The sequence below is a fragment of the Meriones unguiculatus genome, chromosome 8, assembly GCF_030254825.1.
Source record: "Meriones unguiculatus strain TT.TT164.6M chromosome 8, Bangor_MerUng_6.1, whole genome shotgun sequence".
NCBI lineage: Eukaryota > Metazoa > Chordata > Mammalia > Rodentia > Muridae > Meriones > Meriones unguiculatus.
In genome coordinates, this window is record NC_083356.1 from 25,563,718 (window position 1) to 25,580,668 (window position 16,951).

A 16,951-nucleotide genomic window follows, 5' to 3' on the forward strand; every position below is an offset into this window, starting at 1 on the left:
CTCTGGCGGGTGGGGAGGACTACCCCGGCTGCTCGCCTCCGGTCCCTCGGAGTCTGCGACCTTGGCCTTACAACACAGGCGGATCCTCCGAGACTCGAAGAGGAGTCTTGAGCCACGCGCCCACGTTGGCAGTCTCCAGCGGTTCCCTGAAGGGAGGCTGAGACGGCCCTAAGTGCCTCACGCTACACAATGAGGCATCCGAGCGCTGGCGTGGCCGGCTGCTTTCCATCTGGCTTGTGGTGCAGAATATCTGCTTCCTCTTTCAGGACAGACCTGGGGAGGGTGGAGGGGCCAGGGCTTGTGGCGATCACTAATTTACTAGGACCAGTGCGCAGGCTCTGCTCGCTTCCGGAAGAAGTGAGGGGACAGACTGCATCCCGAAGCCCTAGGCCTTCATGGGAATCTCTGCTGCCGCGGGGCTGAGGAAGTGCTGGACTGAGGATGCCTCATCACCGTCCTTTCTGGTTGTCAGGTCCCTCTGGGCTGAGCCCGTCTTGGCCATCCCTTCTTGGGGTGAGGGGATAGGACAGAGTTTCCGGGAAGGAGGCTATTGCAGCACTGGGTTGGACAGATCTGGTTCTCCCACTTCCCCTGGGTGCAGGACTGCCTCCTACACCCCACTCCGTGGGTATGACTGGCTTCAGTCCAATCATCTTGTATTGGCTCTTATCTTTAGTGCTGAAGCCCTAGTTTTTAGAAGGAAATCTCCGACCCTTCTGCTTTTACCTAGGCATCTTCCAATATTCTCAAAGCTCAGGAAGTGTTTTCACATCCAGCAAGTATTAACAACCTTGTAGCAGATTCTGGGGCCCCTGTCCTGCTTCTGGATGACATTTCGGGGCGGGGGGGGAGGGGGACCAGGGCATCACAAATGGGCTTAGGCAGCAGGCCCCCTTACCTGGCAGGGCTGTGTGTCCCCTCCTCTTCCCTCTTTCTCACCCTCTTCTTCCTCCTGAAACGCCCTCCCCAGGGGATTGTGGGCTGCTGAGTCTCCGCCACCTTCTTTTTTGAGAGTCACACTCTCATTTTCCGTCACACTTGTGGAAATAGGAGTTTTGCACCTATCTACCTCACAGTCTGAGGAGTTGATGGTGGTGCTGATGTGGGCTGGACCTAGAAAGGAGCTTCACGGGACTGGGGTTAGGGCAGAGGAGGGGTGGGAGGGGGCAGGAAAAGTTGTGAAGCTGGATGGTGGATTGGCTAGGGTAGTGCTCAGGCCAAGATACTCAGGAACTGGAAGCCAGCTGTTGGGGGGAGGAGGAGGACTTGGAGCATACTCAGTGTGGGTGGCCAGTGACACGAACACAATGTGTTGCTGTGTGTTTTCAGAGTTCTCCTCGCCTCCAGCGATGCCTGCTCACAAGATCTTTGGATACATCAAATGGGGTTTAGGGGCACACATGCATTCTGGTGCTCACTCCTTGGGAGCTGAAGGTAAGACTGTGTGTGTGTCCTCAGATGTCCAGGCTACAGCATGGTGACATTTGGTGGTTGGGAAGTTCATCGTTTGGGGTGATGTTCTAGCTTGTCCCCAGGACAGAAACCATCCAGCAGGCAATGGCCAGGCTGGATGCTCAGTGTCTGGGTCCTTGGATTTCTGTCTTCTCCTTGGTCTCACCTGGGTGCAGGACAGGCCAGAGTAGCCAAGGATGGAGGTGTCTTCCTCATATTTAGAATATCTTTCTCATACTTGCTCTTGGGCTGCTCCAATGATTGGAATCCCTGCCAGACTGTGACTGTTGACTGGGGGCGGAGGACTTCATCTCCTGTCTGGCACTACCTGTGGCTCATGGTAGGGTCTCAGAAAGTGTTTGGGGAGTCATCATTCATAAGGACACCCCCACCCCCTGCCTGGGACCTAGGAGACATTAACAAGGACTTTCATGATTTTGGATCTACAGCTCACATATATCCTAAAGTCTCTGCCATCGCTCAGCCATGAGGCCTAGACTCCTTTGAAGCATTGGGTAGAAGATCCTGACTTTGCAGTGAGCTGGGATTGCAGCGGGCTGGCTGGCTGTCTTAAGGGGAATCTGAGAGTGAGCAATAAGCTCATAGGAGTTATGACTGGCACAGGTGTGGCATCCGAGTGTGGCCAGCTGCTTTCCATCTGGCTTGTGGTACAGAGTGTCTGCTTCCTCTTTCAGGACAGACCTGGGGAGGGTGGAAGGGCCAGGGCTTGTGGTGATCACCAATACTAGGACCATGTGCAGGCTCTGCCTGCTTCCGGAAGAAGTGAGGGGACAGACTGCATCCTCCACGTACCCAAGGAGGACCCTCCCGAAGGACAATGATCTCGGGAATGATGCCAGGAGATTCTACATCAGGTTGATCTTATGTGCTAAACCCTTGGTTTATTCTTGTCCACTGTGATACCATGTGAAGGCGTCGGGTGATTCTGTCCCTTCACCGATCTGTGATCCCATTCCACGGGTGGCTCAGCTCTTCCTGGTCGCTCACTCTGCCCTCCCCTCCCCCAGGCAGTCTGGGGTCACATGGGAGAGTCTTTCTGTTGTCACTCTGTATCTTCGGTTACACAAAAACAGGGATCTTACTTGTGTCCGCAGTCCAGACCTCACAGAGCTTGTAGCTAGGCATTCAGATTTCCAGTGTGGCTTCAACAGAGGCCACCTGCAAAGTTCCCACCCCCTACTGTTTTCTATTTCTGAATAGAAGGTTTCCGTAGCCCCTCTTCAGATGCTGTTGGGAAACAGTTCTGAATCCAACCACCATGCTAGTGTCTGTCTCCTTGGGCTTGAAACATCTGCCTTTCTAGAGCAATGGTAACAGGAAATTAATTTTTTTTAATAGGGTCTGATGTAACCCTCGGTGGTCTTGAACTCACTGAGTAGCTGAGAATTAACTTCTAATCCTCCTGCCACTACTTCTGAGTATGTATTACTGATGTGCACTACCATACCAGGTTTATGAGTGCTGGGGATCAAACCTAGGGCTTCGTGCATGCTAAGCAAGCATTCCACCAAATAACTGAGCCACATCTCCAGCTCAGTATTGTTAATCTTTCTGGTTCCTCACCGTGGGCTGACAGTGACCATCCATGGTTCGACTTAGGCTTGTGCCAATGGCATTGTCATGGGCTGGAGTTCTGTGGCCACTGAGCCTGGCCCAACCTGGTGGGATTCTAGACATGTTTTCTGTGATGGTGAGGTTTGATGAAGTTGTCTTATCTAGAACTTTCTGTCCTCTCTTTAGATATGGAAACACTCATTTCTGCTGTCTCTCGGGGGGCTGGCAGGGACCACGGCAGCATCTTTAGGTGGATGGGATGATCTGTCTTAGGACACGGGATTTCTTCTACTTTGGCACACTGAGCTCTCACCCTCCTTCATGCAGTACAGCAGGCCTTTCTGTCTAGACAGTTCCCATCCAGGTGTGTGGCAGTTTGAATAAGAATGCCCCATAAAGGCTCATATATTTGAATGCTTAGTTTTCAGGAAGTAGAGCTACTTGAGAAGGACTAGGAGGTGTGGCCTTATTGGAGTAGATGTGGCCTTCTTCAAGGAAGTGTGTCACTGGGTGTGGGTGGGTAGGGGCTTTGAGGTGTCAAAAGCCCAAGCCAGGCCCAGTGTCACTCTCTCTTCCTGCTGCCTGTGAATCCAAAAGCAGAACTCTCAGCTCTGCCTCCAGCATTATGTCTGCCTTCATGTCACCATTCTCCCCACTGTGAGGACAATGGACTAAATAAACCTCTGAAACTGTAAGCCGGCCTTCTTTTAATCTCTTTCTTTTGTAAGAGTTGCTGTGGTCATGGTGTCTCCTCACAGCACTAGAACACCGACTAAGACAGGATGCAACCTTATGGGGAATGACTAAAAGTAGGCCAACCACCCATCTGTAGATCCTAGCAGGCCCTGGTCCTAGCCCTGAGGAGTTGTTGGACTCAGCCTTAGTCAGCCCTGCACCTGCTTTTTTCAGTTTGCTACACCATGTCTTGCTGAGTTCATAAACCAGGACTCTGTTGATGGGGTCAGAAAGACCTTAACTTCCTCCCATAGTCAGTGGGTGTTGGACTGACTCCTTCCCCCTAGAGTGGAGGAACCCTTATCTCCCTTATCTGCAGTTTGCTAAGCTTGCTCCTGGGGTTTTCCTGAGCAGGACTGTCTTTTCCCTCTTGCTGGATGAGCTGCTTCCCTGCACGAAGCTCTTCCGAGCAGAGCCCTGTCCTGAGGAAGACCCAGGTGAAATGAGAGAGCCATGCAGAGCAGAGCTTCACCCCAGCAGTGGGTCTCCTCTCTCTCCTGCAGCTCTCCTTGAATCTTCTCTCATGGACCAAGAGGCTGTGGTGGACAGATGAGTGGGTATGGGCAGCCTTGGAATAGCCCCTTCTAGCACTCAGTCCATCATCTGCCCGGTCTCCCCACACCGGATTCCTTTTTCTTTGACACCCCTTGGCAGGAATTAAATCCATTCTGGAGATGTTCTGGTCATGTTTTATCTGACTTGGACACCCCCACCCTACCCCCAGTCCCAGGGTGCCTAGTGTGCTCTTAAAGTGAATGAATGGACGAACGAATGAATTAATGAATAGAGATCTCCATGTTTTGATGCCAGCACAGGGAGAAAGTATATCTTTCACTCACGTGTCTTCTCTATCCTGGTCACAGTTGAGGTTATCATGTGTGCAGGCTGGTTACACCATAAGGAACCTCTGGCCACAAATGGGGAAGACTTTTTTTTTTTTGTAAATACCCAAAAATAGGAACCCCATAACTGGGGAACCTGAGATTTGCGGAAGTAAGCTCAGCAGAGCAGAATGTGTAGGTGTGGAAGCCTTGAGGGAGTGGATGTTAACATTCATGCTTCCCCAAGTCTATCAGAGGACACTGAAATTTGAACTGGGGGCTTTGAATTGGCAGCACATATGGGGTGGATATTCCCAGTCTTGAGCATGCTTAGTGGGTCCCAGCTTTGGTAGATGACTAGGTAGATGTTAGCAGGTCTGGAGGATAGTGGGGCTCACCTCTCCCTCCTGGTCAGCCACCTGGAAAGTAAAGGACCTGAATCACTTTCCCAGTCGTGGGAGGACAGATGATCCCATAGGCTAATCTCATCACCTGAGTTTTCTAAACGGTTATTAGTGAATAGCCGCATGACCAGGCTTCACAGAATCATCAGATCAGTGTACAGAACCCAGCATCTTCCAACCAAAAGGCTAGGAATGTTCTCAGACAGCATGTGAGGCCTACGGCGGAGGTTCCCCCTTTGCTCTGACCTGCCTACCTGCTGTTTCCACTAGCGTATTTGAAAAGTGCTTTATGACTTTGTCGCTTGCTATAAAAAGTGCATCAAACCACTGCCACATTGGAACATGGAATTTGGGGTAACCTAAATCTGTTTTCCTGGGCCATCTATATTTGGCTCCAGAATAAACTATCTTCCCCTACAAAAAAAAAAAAAAAAAAAACAAAAAAAAAACAAAAAAAAAAACCAAAAAACTGCTCTTGAGTGAAAGAGACGATGAATAGAGAGGTTGAAGAAGTCTGTTTAGGGACTGGAGATGCAGCTTGGTGAGTACTTGCCCAGCAAGCAAGGAGCCCTGGGTTCACACCCAGCTCTACATAAATATGGTGGTACCTGCCTGTAATCTAAGCATTTGGGAGGCAGAGGCAGGAGGTCAGGAGTTCAAGGTCATCCTCAGCGTCAAGGTCAAACGGATGGAAGAGACCCTGTGTATTGAAAAAGGGGAGGGCTATTCAGAGACCGAACAGCTTGTGAGAGGACACTGCACCAAATCTGACACTGACCACTGTCCCCTGTTTTAAAGCAGTAGTGCTGGTCAGCTCTTAACAGGAAGTTGTCAGAACTTTTTGTTCACTGCTGGGAGCCAAAGCTATCTACTGAAGCAAAAGTCAATTAGTGAGCCAAAGCTATCTAGTGGAGACAAAGGTATTTACTGAAGCCAAAGCCAAGTAGTGAGCAAAGGTCATTTAGTGGAGACCTAAAGCTATTTAGTGAAAGAGTTATCTAAGACCCTAAATCATGGGTGATAGATTGTGAGGACATCCTTTGTTAGAGCATCCGTAAGATATCTTAAGAAAACATCCTATGGTATCTTGCAGGTATAATATTTAACCCATGAAAGCACTCTTCCTATCTCCTGCAGCAGTTAATGACCTTCCCCCTTTCCTGCCTTCTCCCTATATAAGTTGGGTAAAAATTTCTAATAAACGAGGCTTTGATCAGATGAACAGACTTGGCCTTCATTCCTGTGTCCCTCGTCCCTTCCCCCTCATTCCTTCCATTCTTCTTTAGGAACCCGTTGAAGTCCCGCAGGTTGGGACAGTTCACTTTTTAGTTTTTTTTCCTTGGCTTTCCACTGTGTCCTATTTGAGTGGCTTTTGTTATTGTTTTGCTTTCTTCTCTTGTCTAAGACAGGATGTAGCCATTAATTTTATGTTGCAGAGATAAAACACCAGGACCAGAAATAGCTATGTGGAAGAGTGTGTTCGGGTTCAGGGTTCTCAAAGGAGTGAGAGCCCATCATGATGAGGAAGGCACTGAGCAGCAGGAGCAGGCATCTGAGAGGTCACATCTTCACATGCAAGCATGAAGCAGAGAGACTGAGCTGAAAGTGGAGTGAAGCTATGAACTCTCACCCTCCCCCCCACCAGGAATATGCTTCCTCCTAAACGCTCAATCCTTCAGACGGCACCATCAACCCAGGTGTTCAAATACATGAGCCCATGAAGGACATTCTCTTTCAAACTACCATACAGGGTCTCACTCTTTATATTCCAACCTCATCTCCTGAGTAATGCCATTACAGTCTTGAGGCACCACCATACCAGCTGCTGATGTGAACAATTTAAGATACGCTTGGTAAGTTCTGAAATAAGTATTTTTTGCAGTTGTTGTTGTTGTTGTCAAGAATTAGCCAGAATTTACAGAGGCCCCCTCATGAGTGTTTTCTCTGGGTCTGATTTAACCATGATCATCATGAAGATGAAGGTGACCTTCAGGAGGCTGTAGCTGCTGCCATGGCAACAAAATAGGACTCTATGGCAGATAGCTAGGCCACAGTAATTAGACTGTCAATATTCCTTCTTGGAGAGGAGGAGGGAGGGTCACTGGACCTTCCTAGGGCCCTCCCTTGAGGTTCTATCTCCATTCCCTCCTGTGGAAGCTTCATGGAATACTAGAAATGCTTAAGAGATAGGAAACTGGCTGGGCTTGGTCCCAAGAAACTGAAACATTAGCCAAGCTGGACCTTGAGGCACTGTTCTTTGACACATATCTCTCCTCAGGAGAGTCACAAGTCATGATATGCTAGTGTGTATAAAGATGATTAAAACAAAAAACAACTAACCAGTGCAATTGACCTCTTGTCAACTTCACATACAAACACATCACTGTTGCAAGAAAGCCATAAGCTTTCCTTTCTTGTTTCACCACAGATTCTCATGTCAATACTAATATCACAATGTAAGGCACAGTGCAACCTTAAAAGTCCCACAGTCTTTAAAAATATCAACACTTTAAAAAGGTCTCAGTCAAAGTTACCGTGGATCCCTGAGCAAACGAAACGAGTCAAATAGTTTCTCACTCCAAGAGGGAAGAACCAGGGCATAGTCACTCACAACCAAGTAAAAGCTAAACCAAACCCCCAACAGTGTAAATCACAAAAGTGTCAAATGTCTGGGACTCACGATCTTCTGAGCGCCAAGGGACCTGAACAATCCCACTGCTCTGGCTTTGCCATTACTTCCTGTTCTTGGTGGTTATCTCCAGCAAGCTAGGGTTTCTACGGCAACCGAGACTGTGTTCACCAGTGACCTCCTGGCCTCTTTACAGGGACTCTAACTTGCTCCGTGTGGTCAAAGCTCAGCTTCTTTCCATGGCCCCTTCAGTTCTGGCATTTACGCTGCTACTGAGGCCTTAATGGCCTCTCCTGACCTCTCACGGTGCCAAGCCTCATCTGATGTCCATGAGCTCTTCCTGCCTTCAACCCCGCCTGAGTCTCAGACGTGGGACCAACTTCTGTTTGCAGCTAGATGTGCAGCCTCAGTCCCCATCCCTCAGGCTGGACCCCAGCTTCTGTGTGTCGAACCTGAGAAAATACTCCCAGAAGATTTAACCTTGGTGGTACTGATTTCTTATTAATAAAGCTGATTTTTCAGCTTCAGCTAACAGGCATTGATTGTCCCACTCACACAAAGGTCATTTCATTTCAGTGGTGCTGATCCGTTAGCCCCAGCTGACCAGAAATTACAGACTTTTAACTTAAATATATTGTACAAATATCCCTGCTGGAGTGTTGGCTTCCTGTTGACACTTCATGATCCAGGCCTCCATGTCTGCATTGCTATCAGCTTTTTTTAATTTTTATTTATTTTTTATCTTCTACTGTTAAGCTTTGAGTACTTACTGGCTTTCCCAGTCCGAAGTTCCAGACACTTCCACAATCCACCCCAAAACGACATAGTCACGTGTGCAACAGCAATACTATACTCTCAGTACCAATTTCTGTTGCTGTTTAAAAAAAAAAAACCTGACTGACCAACTGACCGACGAACCAACAAACCACCAGAACTGCAGCAAACACTGGCCAAAACCAATTTGAGGGGAAGAAAGGGTTCATTTGGCTTGCCCTTCCACAGCACAGTTCATTGGGGGGCATGGCCAGAGCAGGAACTGAAACAAAGCCCATGTACGAGGGCTGCTACGAGCTTGCTCCCCGTGACTCCCTTTGCTTTCTTGTATGACCCAGGCCCACCTGCCCAGAGGTTAACATCGCCCACAGTAGGCTGGGCCCTCCCACATCAATTATTAACCAAGAAAATGCAGTTCCCTCCTCCTAGCTTATGTCAAGTTGATAAAACAATAACAACAGAAGGACCAGCATACTCGTGAGGTCTGAAAATTTAGACTTAATATGGATGCATTATTATTAGTAGCAGCAGAAGTAATAGTGGTAGTACACATTCCAAAGCTGTGGGAGAGTCCTAGAAATCAGGTATGTTGTAATTACACTTCTAATGTTAAAGTACTAGTACCACAGATGGAATGGTCTCAGGACCTTTACTTGTGGCTGTTCTGAGTCTTCTGCTGCCTTTAGTTTTGATTTTTCCTTTTAAATCGGTTCCGGTAAAATGAAACTTTCTTTTACAAACTGATTTTGATTGTTTGGTTAAAAAAAAAAATAGTATCGCTTTAGAAAAATGAAGTTCTGTGGTTCCAAGCTATGAGGTTTGGGGTGTTTTGCTATGGTGGGTTTTGTGTTGTGTTCCCACACACACCGAGGTACTGATTCTGTGCTCTGGGCTTTGAGGTGATGCCCGTTGTCTGTAAAGCTTGTAGAACTGAACTCATCATCCATCTGCAGAGTCTTAACAACCAGGGGCTCCAGGGGACAAAGCAAGTGGTAAAAACAGACATTAGGGTTAGACAGTGAGGTAAGAAACACTAAGGAAGACAAATAAAAGCCAGGTATGAGATAGCCAGTCTGACCAGTAAGAGGAAGGACATGGCTGCCTAGCAGAGATGAAGGCTCGCTTACCTACAGTACTCTCTGCTAGGGTCCGAGTACCTGGATGCACTAACACTCCCTCACAAATATTCATAAAACTTTAAAATCCACAACAGAGACCCACTCGTCTTGCTCCCCGCCTTGAATGGTCCACTCCAGTCTCTTTGGAGTGCTCTTTTTAGCTTTCTTAGATAAACCCATCATTGCTAAATAAACTTACTTAAACTGTGTATGTCTCTTGACCGAATTCATTCCTTCGAGAAGGTAAGAACCAAAGGACCCCTGTGACTTCCTGTGGGAAAAACCACCTGAAAACTCCCTCGGGTGCTACTAACCGCCCCTTGTGCCACACAAACCATAAGCTTCAGACTCAGAACAGCTCTTTCCGGTGGTGAACCGAGGAATGCCACAAGGCCCTCAAGGGGTGCTCATCTCTGGCTGTCCGCAGCTGTGTAGTCCAGACTTAACTTGTGGTGATCCTCCTGCCTCCGCCTCCCAATTTCTGGGATTACAGGCATTTGCCACTCAGCCTGGCTTTAGAGTGTTAAAGGCCTTCATGAAGAACTTTCCAGAAATTGAAGCTTGCCTTGGTTCAGACACTCTCTCTGTCCCTTCCTTCTTCTCCCCCTGCCCCCGACCTCTTTCTTCTTCTTTTCTTTTATGCTGAGACTTGAACCCAGGTCAAGGCCTGGGTTACCAGTTAGATAAACCCTCTGCCAGATTTACATGAATAGCTTTAGTAAAGTACAGACAGTACTGATGTCACACTCCCAGGCTGATTCGGGTTTCCCCAGCAACTGCTTGCTTCCTTGACTTTTGTTGTTGTCTGTAGTTCTGGGAATAGAATCCAGGATCGTGCCTATTCTAGCTCAGCACCCTGTCACTGAACTGTGTCCCCAACACACACCGAGTCGTTACACTTGGGAAGATTTAAATTTGGCATGGCCCCAGAAATGATTTGTTATTTAATACAGTTACAAAAAGAAAAACTCCAGTCTTGGGGCTGGTAAAGTTGCATTTTAAACACTCAAAGGAAACTTCATATCCAAACGCCAAAGCAAGAAAACCCCGAGGAAAGAGGAAAGGCACTAACAGGCTCCAGCATGCTGGTTTCTAAATTGCTGTTGCAGTACCCTCCCTCCCTTAGTCACTTCTGTTCTGTCCATGCTTGCAAAGGAGACCCAAGGATTCTGGTCTGACTTTTTATCCAAATTGCATAAAACCAATTAGTTTCCACTAACCAATTAGTTAGTCATGGTGGGTTTATTAGAATTAGCCAAACACTAACACTGAAAGAGACCTCACTAGATAGAGGCACTAGAGGTTTCTGTATGGAGAGATACCCAGGACTGGAGAGATGGCTCAGTGATTAAGAGTGCTTACTGCTCTTGCAGAGGACCTGGGTTTGATTCCCAGCACCAGCATGACTGCCTGTTTGTTTGTTTTTATGTTTGCTTGTTGGCTTGCTTTTTTTTTTTTTGAGACAAGATTTCTCTGTGTAGCACTGGCTGTCCTGGGGCTCACTCTGTAGACCAGAGTGGCTTCAAACTCACAGAGATTCACCTGCCTCTGCCCCTAAGTGCTGGGATTAAAGGTATGTGGCACATGATTACCTGTGACTATAGTCTCAGGGATCTAAGCTCCTCTGTTGACCTCTAAGGGTTCTTGCAAGCATGTGGTACACATAAGCCCACCCAAGCTCACACACATGCGCGTGGATTCTGAAATAATTAATTTCAAAAAGATATTCCTTAAAAAAATTATTTACTCTTGAGCAGAGCATGATGGCTCATGCCTGTAATCTCAGCATTTGGAAGGAAAAGGCAAGAGGACCATTGGAAGCTTGAGGCTTCCAATGGTGTGTGTATATATATATATATACACTTAAATATATATATATATTTAAAGTATATATGCTGGGCGCCCTACAATCTCATCGGTTACTTTCTACGTTGTGTCCAGTTGAGGTTTTCTGCAATGGTCTCCATGTGTTGCAAAGAGAAACTTCTTTGATGGGGTGATAGATACACTTATCTGTGGGTATAAAGACAAGATTTAGACGATAGTTAAAATTGTGCTGGTCTAGTAGAGTGGCAGTAGTATGGTCTCTTCTAAGATCCATGACCTCACTAACCCCAGGAAGTTGACTAGGGTTTCAGTATCAGGCATAACCCCTCCCCCCCCCTTGTTATGTGGCCCGTAAGTCCAATTAGATGTCTGCTGGTTACCGCCATGTAAGTGCCACATATTGAATGTTTACAGTGTGGTGCCGTGATGGTCATTGCTGTGGTTTGTGGGTGTCGCAGGCTGGTAGGATTACTCATTGCCTCTCTCCCTTAACAGCTCCTGCATCTATGGCTCAGGAGGTAGAAAGGAAGAGGAGGTTCAAAGAGTATAAGAGCCAGAATATCTGGAAGTCTGCTGTGAAACAATCTGTCCTAGAAATGGCTGCATGAACATGACCAGAACAATGGCAGTATCATAGTCATGTTAGCATGGAAGGAGAAAAATCTCATGGGGTCCCACCCCTAGACAAAAGATGATTGCTGAGAGAGGGAGAACCAGCCTCTCCCAGACATGAGCCCCCTGATTGTTAGCAAATACAAAATGGCCAGCGTTGAAACCATATGCACACAAACAACAAAAACAAACACAGCAGACTGTGTATACTTGCAAGCCCACGTGCCTGCACACATACCCACACCAATCATAACACAAAAAAAGGCTTTCAATTTGAAGGTGCCGAGGTACATGGAAGAAGAGTTGGAGGGAAGGCACTTGGGAGGAGACAGGAGGGAGCAAGGAATTGGAAGAAGGAAAGTGATGTAATTGTATTTTGATTTAAAATGCATAAAAAGAATTTGCTTCAAAAATAAGACATTGAGACAATGTCATCTCAGGAAGAGTTAAAAAAAAACATGTGAAATGTTCTATAAAAAACTGTTATTACAAGAATGAAGAAAGAAAGAGAAAAAGAAAGAAAGAAAGTCCAAAAAGCAACAAAAAAGAAGGTGCTGGGTGTGATGGGTGTGATGGCAGGCATTTATAATTCCAGAGCTGAGGAGGTTGAGGCAGGAGAATTTGTGTGAGTTCCAGATCAACCTGGATCATATGTAATGAGACTCTGTTAAAACAAAACAAAACAAAACAAAACAAAACAAAACACGAAGACGCCTAAAGCCGAACCAAACCCAAACAACGAAACAAACAGAAATAAGCTTAAGTTATTGAGAACTGTGCTCAGACTCCCAGACAGGGAGAGCCAAGCTGGGCTGGATGGGAGGCTGACAGTCAACATGGGGGGGGTGTCTGAAGAGAAGGGTTTAGTGGACAGCACTCTCAAGGCCAATGACCTGAAGGAATTTTATGGCAAGCCTCAGTCATAGAGTAGACCCCTTGTTATAGCCACAAGGAGCCTGTTCCTGGCTAAACGCATCTTTAGTCAATGCAGAGAAGTTAGTCTTTTGACTTGGAGAATACTGGGGATGTCCATGCCACCAGCGGAAATGGATGGCAGCATTGATAAAAGACGCCAGACTCTGATCACGAATGATGATTTAGTCTTAATTATAAAATCTGCCAAATCCCGATTTCTCACAAGTCTGGTTTCCTGTCTCTGCTCTCATAACTAACCATATTGGGCATATGGGGATGCTCTCTTATCTAACAATATTGGGTATGTCAGGGAGGGCAAATTTTATTGCTGCTGTTCTTGTTGGGTTTTTGTTTTTTCTTGTTTTTTGAGGGTTTCTCTATTATGTAGCCCTGTCTGTCCTGGAACTGGCTATGTAGATCAGGCTGGCTTTGAACTCACAGAGATCTACCTGCCTTTGTCTCCCAAGTGTGGGAATTAAAAGTGTGCACCTCTATGCCAGGCTTTTTTTTTTTTTTAATTGATTTCAGACAGGCTCTTTCTATGTAGCTCTGACTGATCTACAGCTCACTAACTAGACCAAGCTAGTCTTGAACTTGCAGCCTGCTTCTGCTTCTTGAGTGCCTGGATCACTCACGTGTGCCACCTCACCTAGCGTGGTTAAAAAAAAAACAAAACAAAACCACAATTTTATTGTGAAAGAATTAAAAAATGGTTCTGCATTATTGCGTAACTCTCCCTTAAGTCCCCCAAGTGGAATCCGGTTCAATATCAGAATATTAACACAAGTCAAATTATTGGCAACATGTAACAATTACACCAGGATTTGAACATTGGAGGCCAGTCTTAGCATTGGAAGAAGCCACTGTATGTGAGGTGATAGCCAGGGAATGGCATCAGCCAGAAGAAAATTATAATTGGGAGCTAAATTACAGGTAGTAAATTACAGGTAACTGCAATACAGGCATTGGGACATTCTGGCTAAAGAGCCAGATAACTCGCTCGCTCATGTGACACCCGGCGAGGATGTCTGAGCCGCATCTGCTGCTGCTGCCTCCTTAGGCCGCACTATGTCCCCACGTTAACTGAGTGGGACCTCCTTCCTGGTGCCTTTGCGTTTGTCTCCCCCTCCTGACACTGACTTTCCACCCATTCAGCTTAGCTTTATCCCATGCCAGGAGGGAGTGGGCCTTTCCACCCCACGGGGAAGAAACCACACTGGCTTCTTCAGGTTCTGTGGTTGCTGGCCTGGAAAAAGAGGCCCTGGAGACCAGCATCTGGGGAGATGGGCAGACTTGGGGGAGGTCATCCTGTGGAGGGGTGCAGGTGGCAGGTCCGGAGCTGCCAATGGTCTTGGTCTGTCGAGGCTCCTCAGGAGCCATTTGCTCCTGATCTTTGTATGACCTTAGCTTTTCACGGACTTAAGGTCCACTGTGGAGTAAGACTCTTGGAAGGCATCATTAAGTTTAGCAGGCCTCAGCGCCCACCAAGCCTAAAGATAGAACACTGTTGAAAACATAAAAAGTCTGAGAGGCACCAAAAAGGGTTCAGCACCTGTCCCACTTAACCTGAAACCCCACCAGTATGACTGAGGCATGTTGTTTTATATTGTAATTATTATTATTGTTTTTGTTTTTAGACACTGTTTCTCTGTGAAGCCTTGGCTGTCCTGGACTTGCTTCGTAGACCAGGCTGGCCTCGAACTCACAGAGATCTGCCTGCCTCTGCCTCCCTGAGTGCTGGGATTACAGGCATTCGCCACTGCACCTGAGTGATCTAAAGGTATCTTAAAGAAAGTACACTGAGGGCCCCAGGAGAAAATTCTGGAAGTAAGGCTATTGGGATTTCACCTTGACCCCACACCTGAAATTTTCTTGGTAAGGAATAGCAACTTGGCCTGCTGGGTGTTCCACAGGTTGGCTCAGCACTGGGCAGCTAAAGAGGCACAAATGGGCAGAGGGCCCCAGTCAGTGTCTTGCCCTCTGCTTTGGAGTCACTGTGAATCCAGCTCCAAGCTGGCACCAGGGAAAGGAGGTCAAGCTCCGCCTCACTCAGTCGCAATCATTTCCAAAATAGCTGGTGAGGAGGTGGCCCCAGACAGGGCAGGCAAGAGGGCTGGAAGGTTGCTGAGACTTGAAATATGAAAGAACTGGGAAGCAGCAGAGCTGCAGCCCTTCCTCCTGTGGTGATAACATCATGTTTTGAGGCTCTTTGTCACCACAACACCCCACCCCACCTCGATCCCCTTAGAAGCTGTCTTGCTTCTAAGGCACAAGTCACTGGTAGACAGATAAATGGGGGAGGGGGTGTGACTAGGTAAGAGAGATGGTGACCTTCCAAGATGGTGGGTGTCTTCCTCATTCTCCTGACCTGAGACAAAAGCCTGACTGCTTAAAGCAAAGGCCTTGTAGGCTTTTGTCTCCAACTAGCAGACTGGCTCAACAAGTTCCGGGCCAGATTAGGAAATTACAGAGCAGTTGTGGGCCATTCAAACATCTTATCTCTCTTCAAACCGACTAACCCTAAATGAGCCAGACTCCTACTCTGCAAAGCAGAGGGCTTTTATCCACGTGTCTGCGACGTGCGCTTGTCTCCTCACCCCCAATAAACACCCTCCTTCAGCTGCTGATTCTATCTGCTCCGTGTGTGCTGTTTGAAATTTCTCCACTGCTACCTGTTGCACTTGAGATTTTCTTGCCTTTTTTATAGGCAGGGAAAACGAACTCGATCAAGACCCCTCGACCGTATCATTTTCATTTAAAGTACACACAAGAGGCTTGAGTTCGTGAGACAAAGAGCTCCTATGTGCACAGTAAGGTTCTAGGTCTTCCCCTGGTCCCAGGGGGCTCACCTAGGGACAGGAAGGACATCAGAAAGGTAAGGAAATGAGCTGTAGGCTACTTCAGCACCAAGATTAGGAATAGCCTGTGCAAAAAGGCCCTGCAGTGGGTATAGAAATGAGGGAAGTCCTTACAGGAAGTTCCCAGAGCCACAGAGCTTGGGATAGAGTCACAAGTGTCACACAAAAGCTTTGCAGAAGTGAGAGTCAGACCTGAGGACTTGGCCAGAGGTGTGTCACTGTCTTGTATCAGTTATAAAACCATTCTGCTTTAAAGGAATTTGGAAGAGAGCTTATTCCGAGCCAAATGGGAATGACCAGGCCAAGGATGTGTGGCAATCACCCAGAAGGGCATGCTGCTCTGTGGCAGAGGTGACATGAACTCACAGCCACGGCACATGAAAACATATGTCAGAACATGAACCAGGGGCCTGGAGAGACAGCTCAGCCTTTAAGAGTGCTTGCGGCTCTTCTAGGGGACCTGCGTTTTATCCCCAGCATACACACCGCAGCTCCCAACCATCCGTAACTCCAGTTCCAGGGAATCCAACTCCCTCTTTTGGCCTCCATGGCACCAGACAAACGTGGTATACAAACATACATGCAAGCAAGAAACCCATACATATGCAATAAAAAAAACTGCAACATGAGCCGGGTGTAGTGGTGCAGGCAAAACCCTGTCTCGAAAAAACAACAACAACAACAAAAACAAAACAAAACCCCCTCACATCCCCCTTTGCCCCGTTCACCTTCCACACCTGATTGCCTTGACCACTCTCCATACCTGATGGGGTCATACCGCATTCCTCCAAGACTCCAATTCCCATCTGGCCTGAGATCTCTGGCCTAACCTCACTGAGGCTATGGCTAGGGCGGTTTAGCCAGAATCTCCAAAATTGTTTCTGGAATTTTCTAGTTGATATTTCGGGACTGTGGTTGGCCGCAAGTAACAGAAGCTGAAGTTTAGATAAGGCGTCAGCTCCAGAGCCTTACTCAAAAAGAGTCATGGAGTGATCTTGTCACTAGGCCCACTGACGTGGAAGAGACAGATGCTTCGTTCTGAGGACAGTACAGACAGCACTTCCTGCTTTTCACTGAGCCCTGTCACTCTGTGTCATCCATTGTACCAGAAGCTCCTCAGCATGAGCCACCAGAACACATTCAGATGGGGAAACTGAGGACACACACAAAATGTATTCAGTTGGGGAAACTGAGGCACCCACACAAAAACATATTCAGATGGGGAACTGAG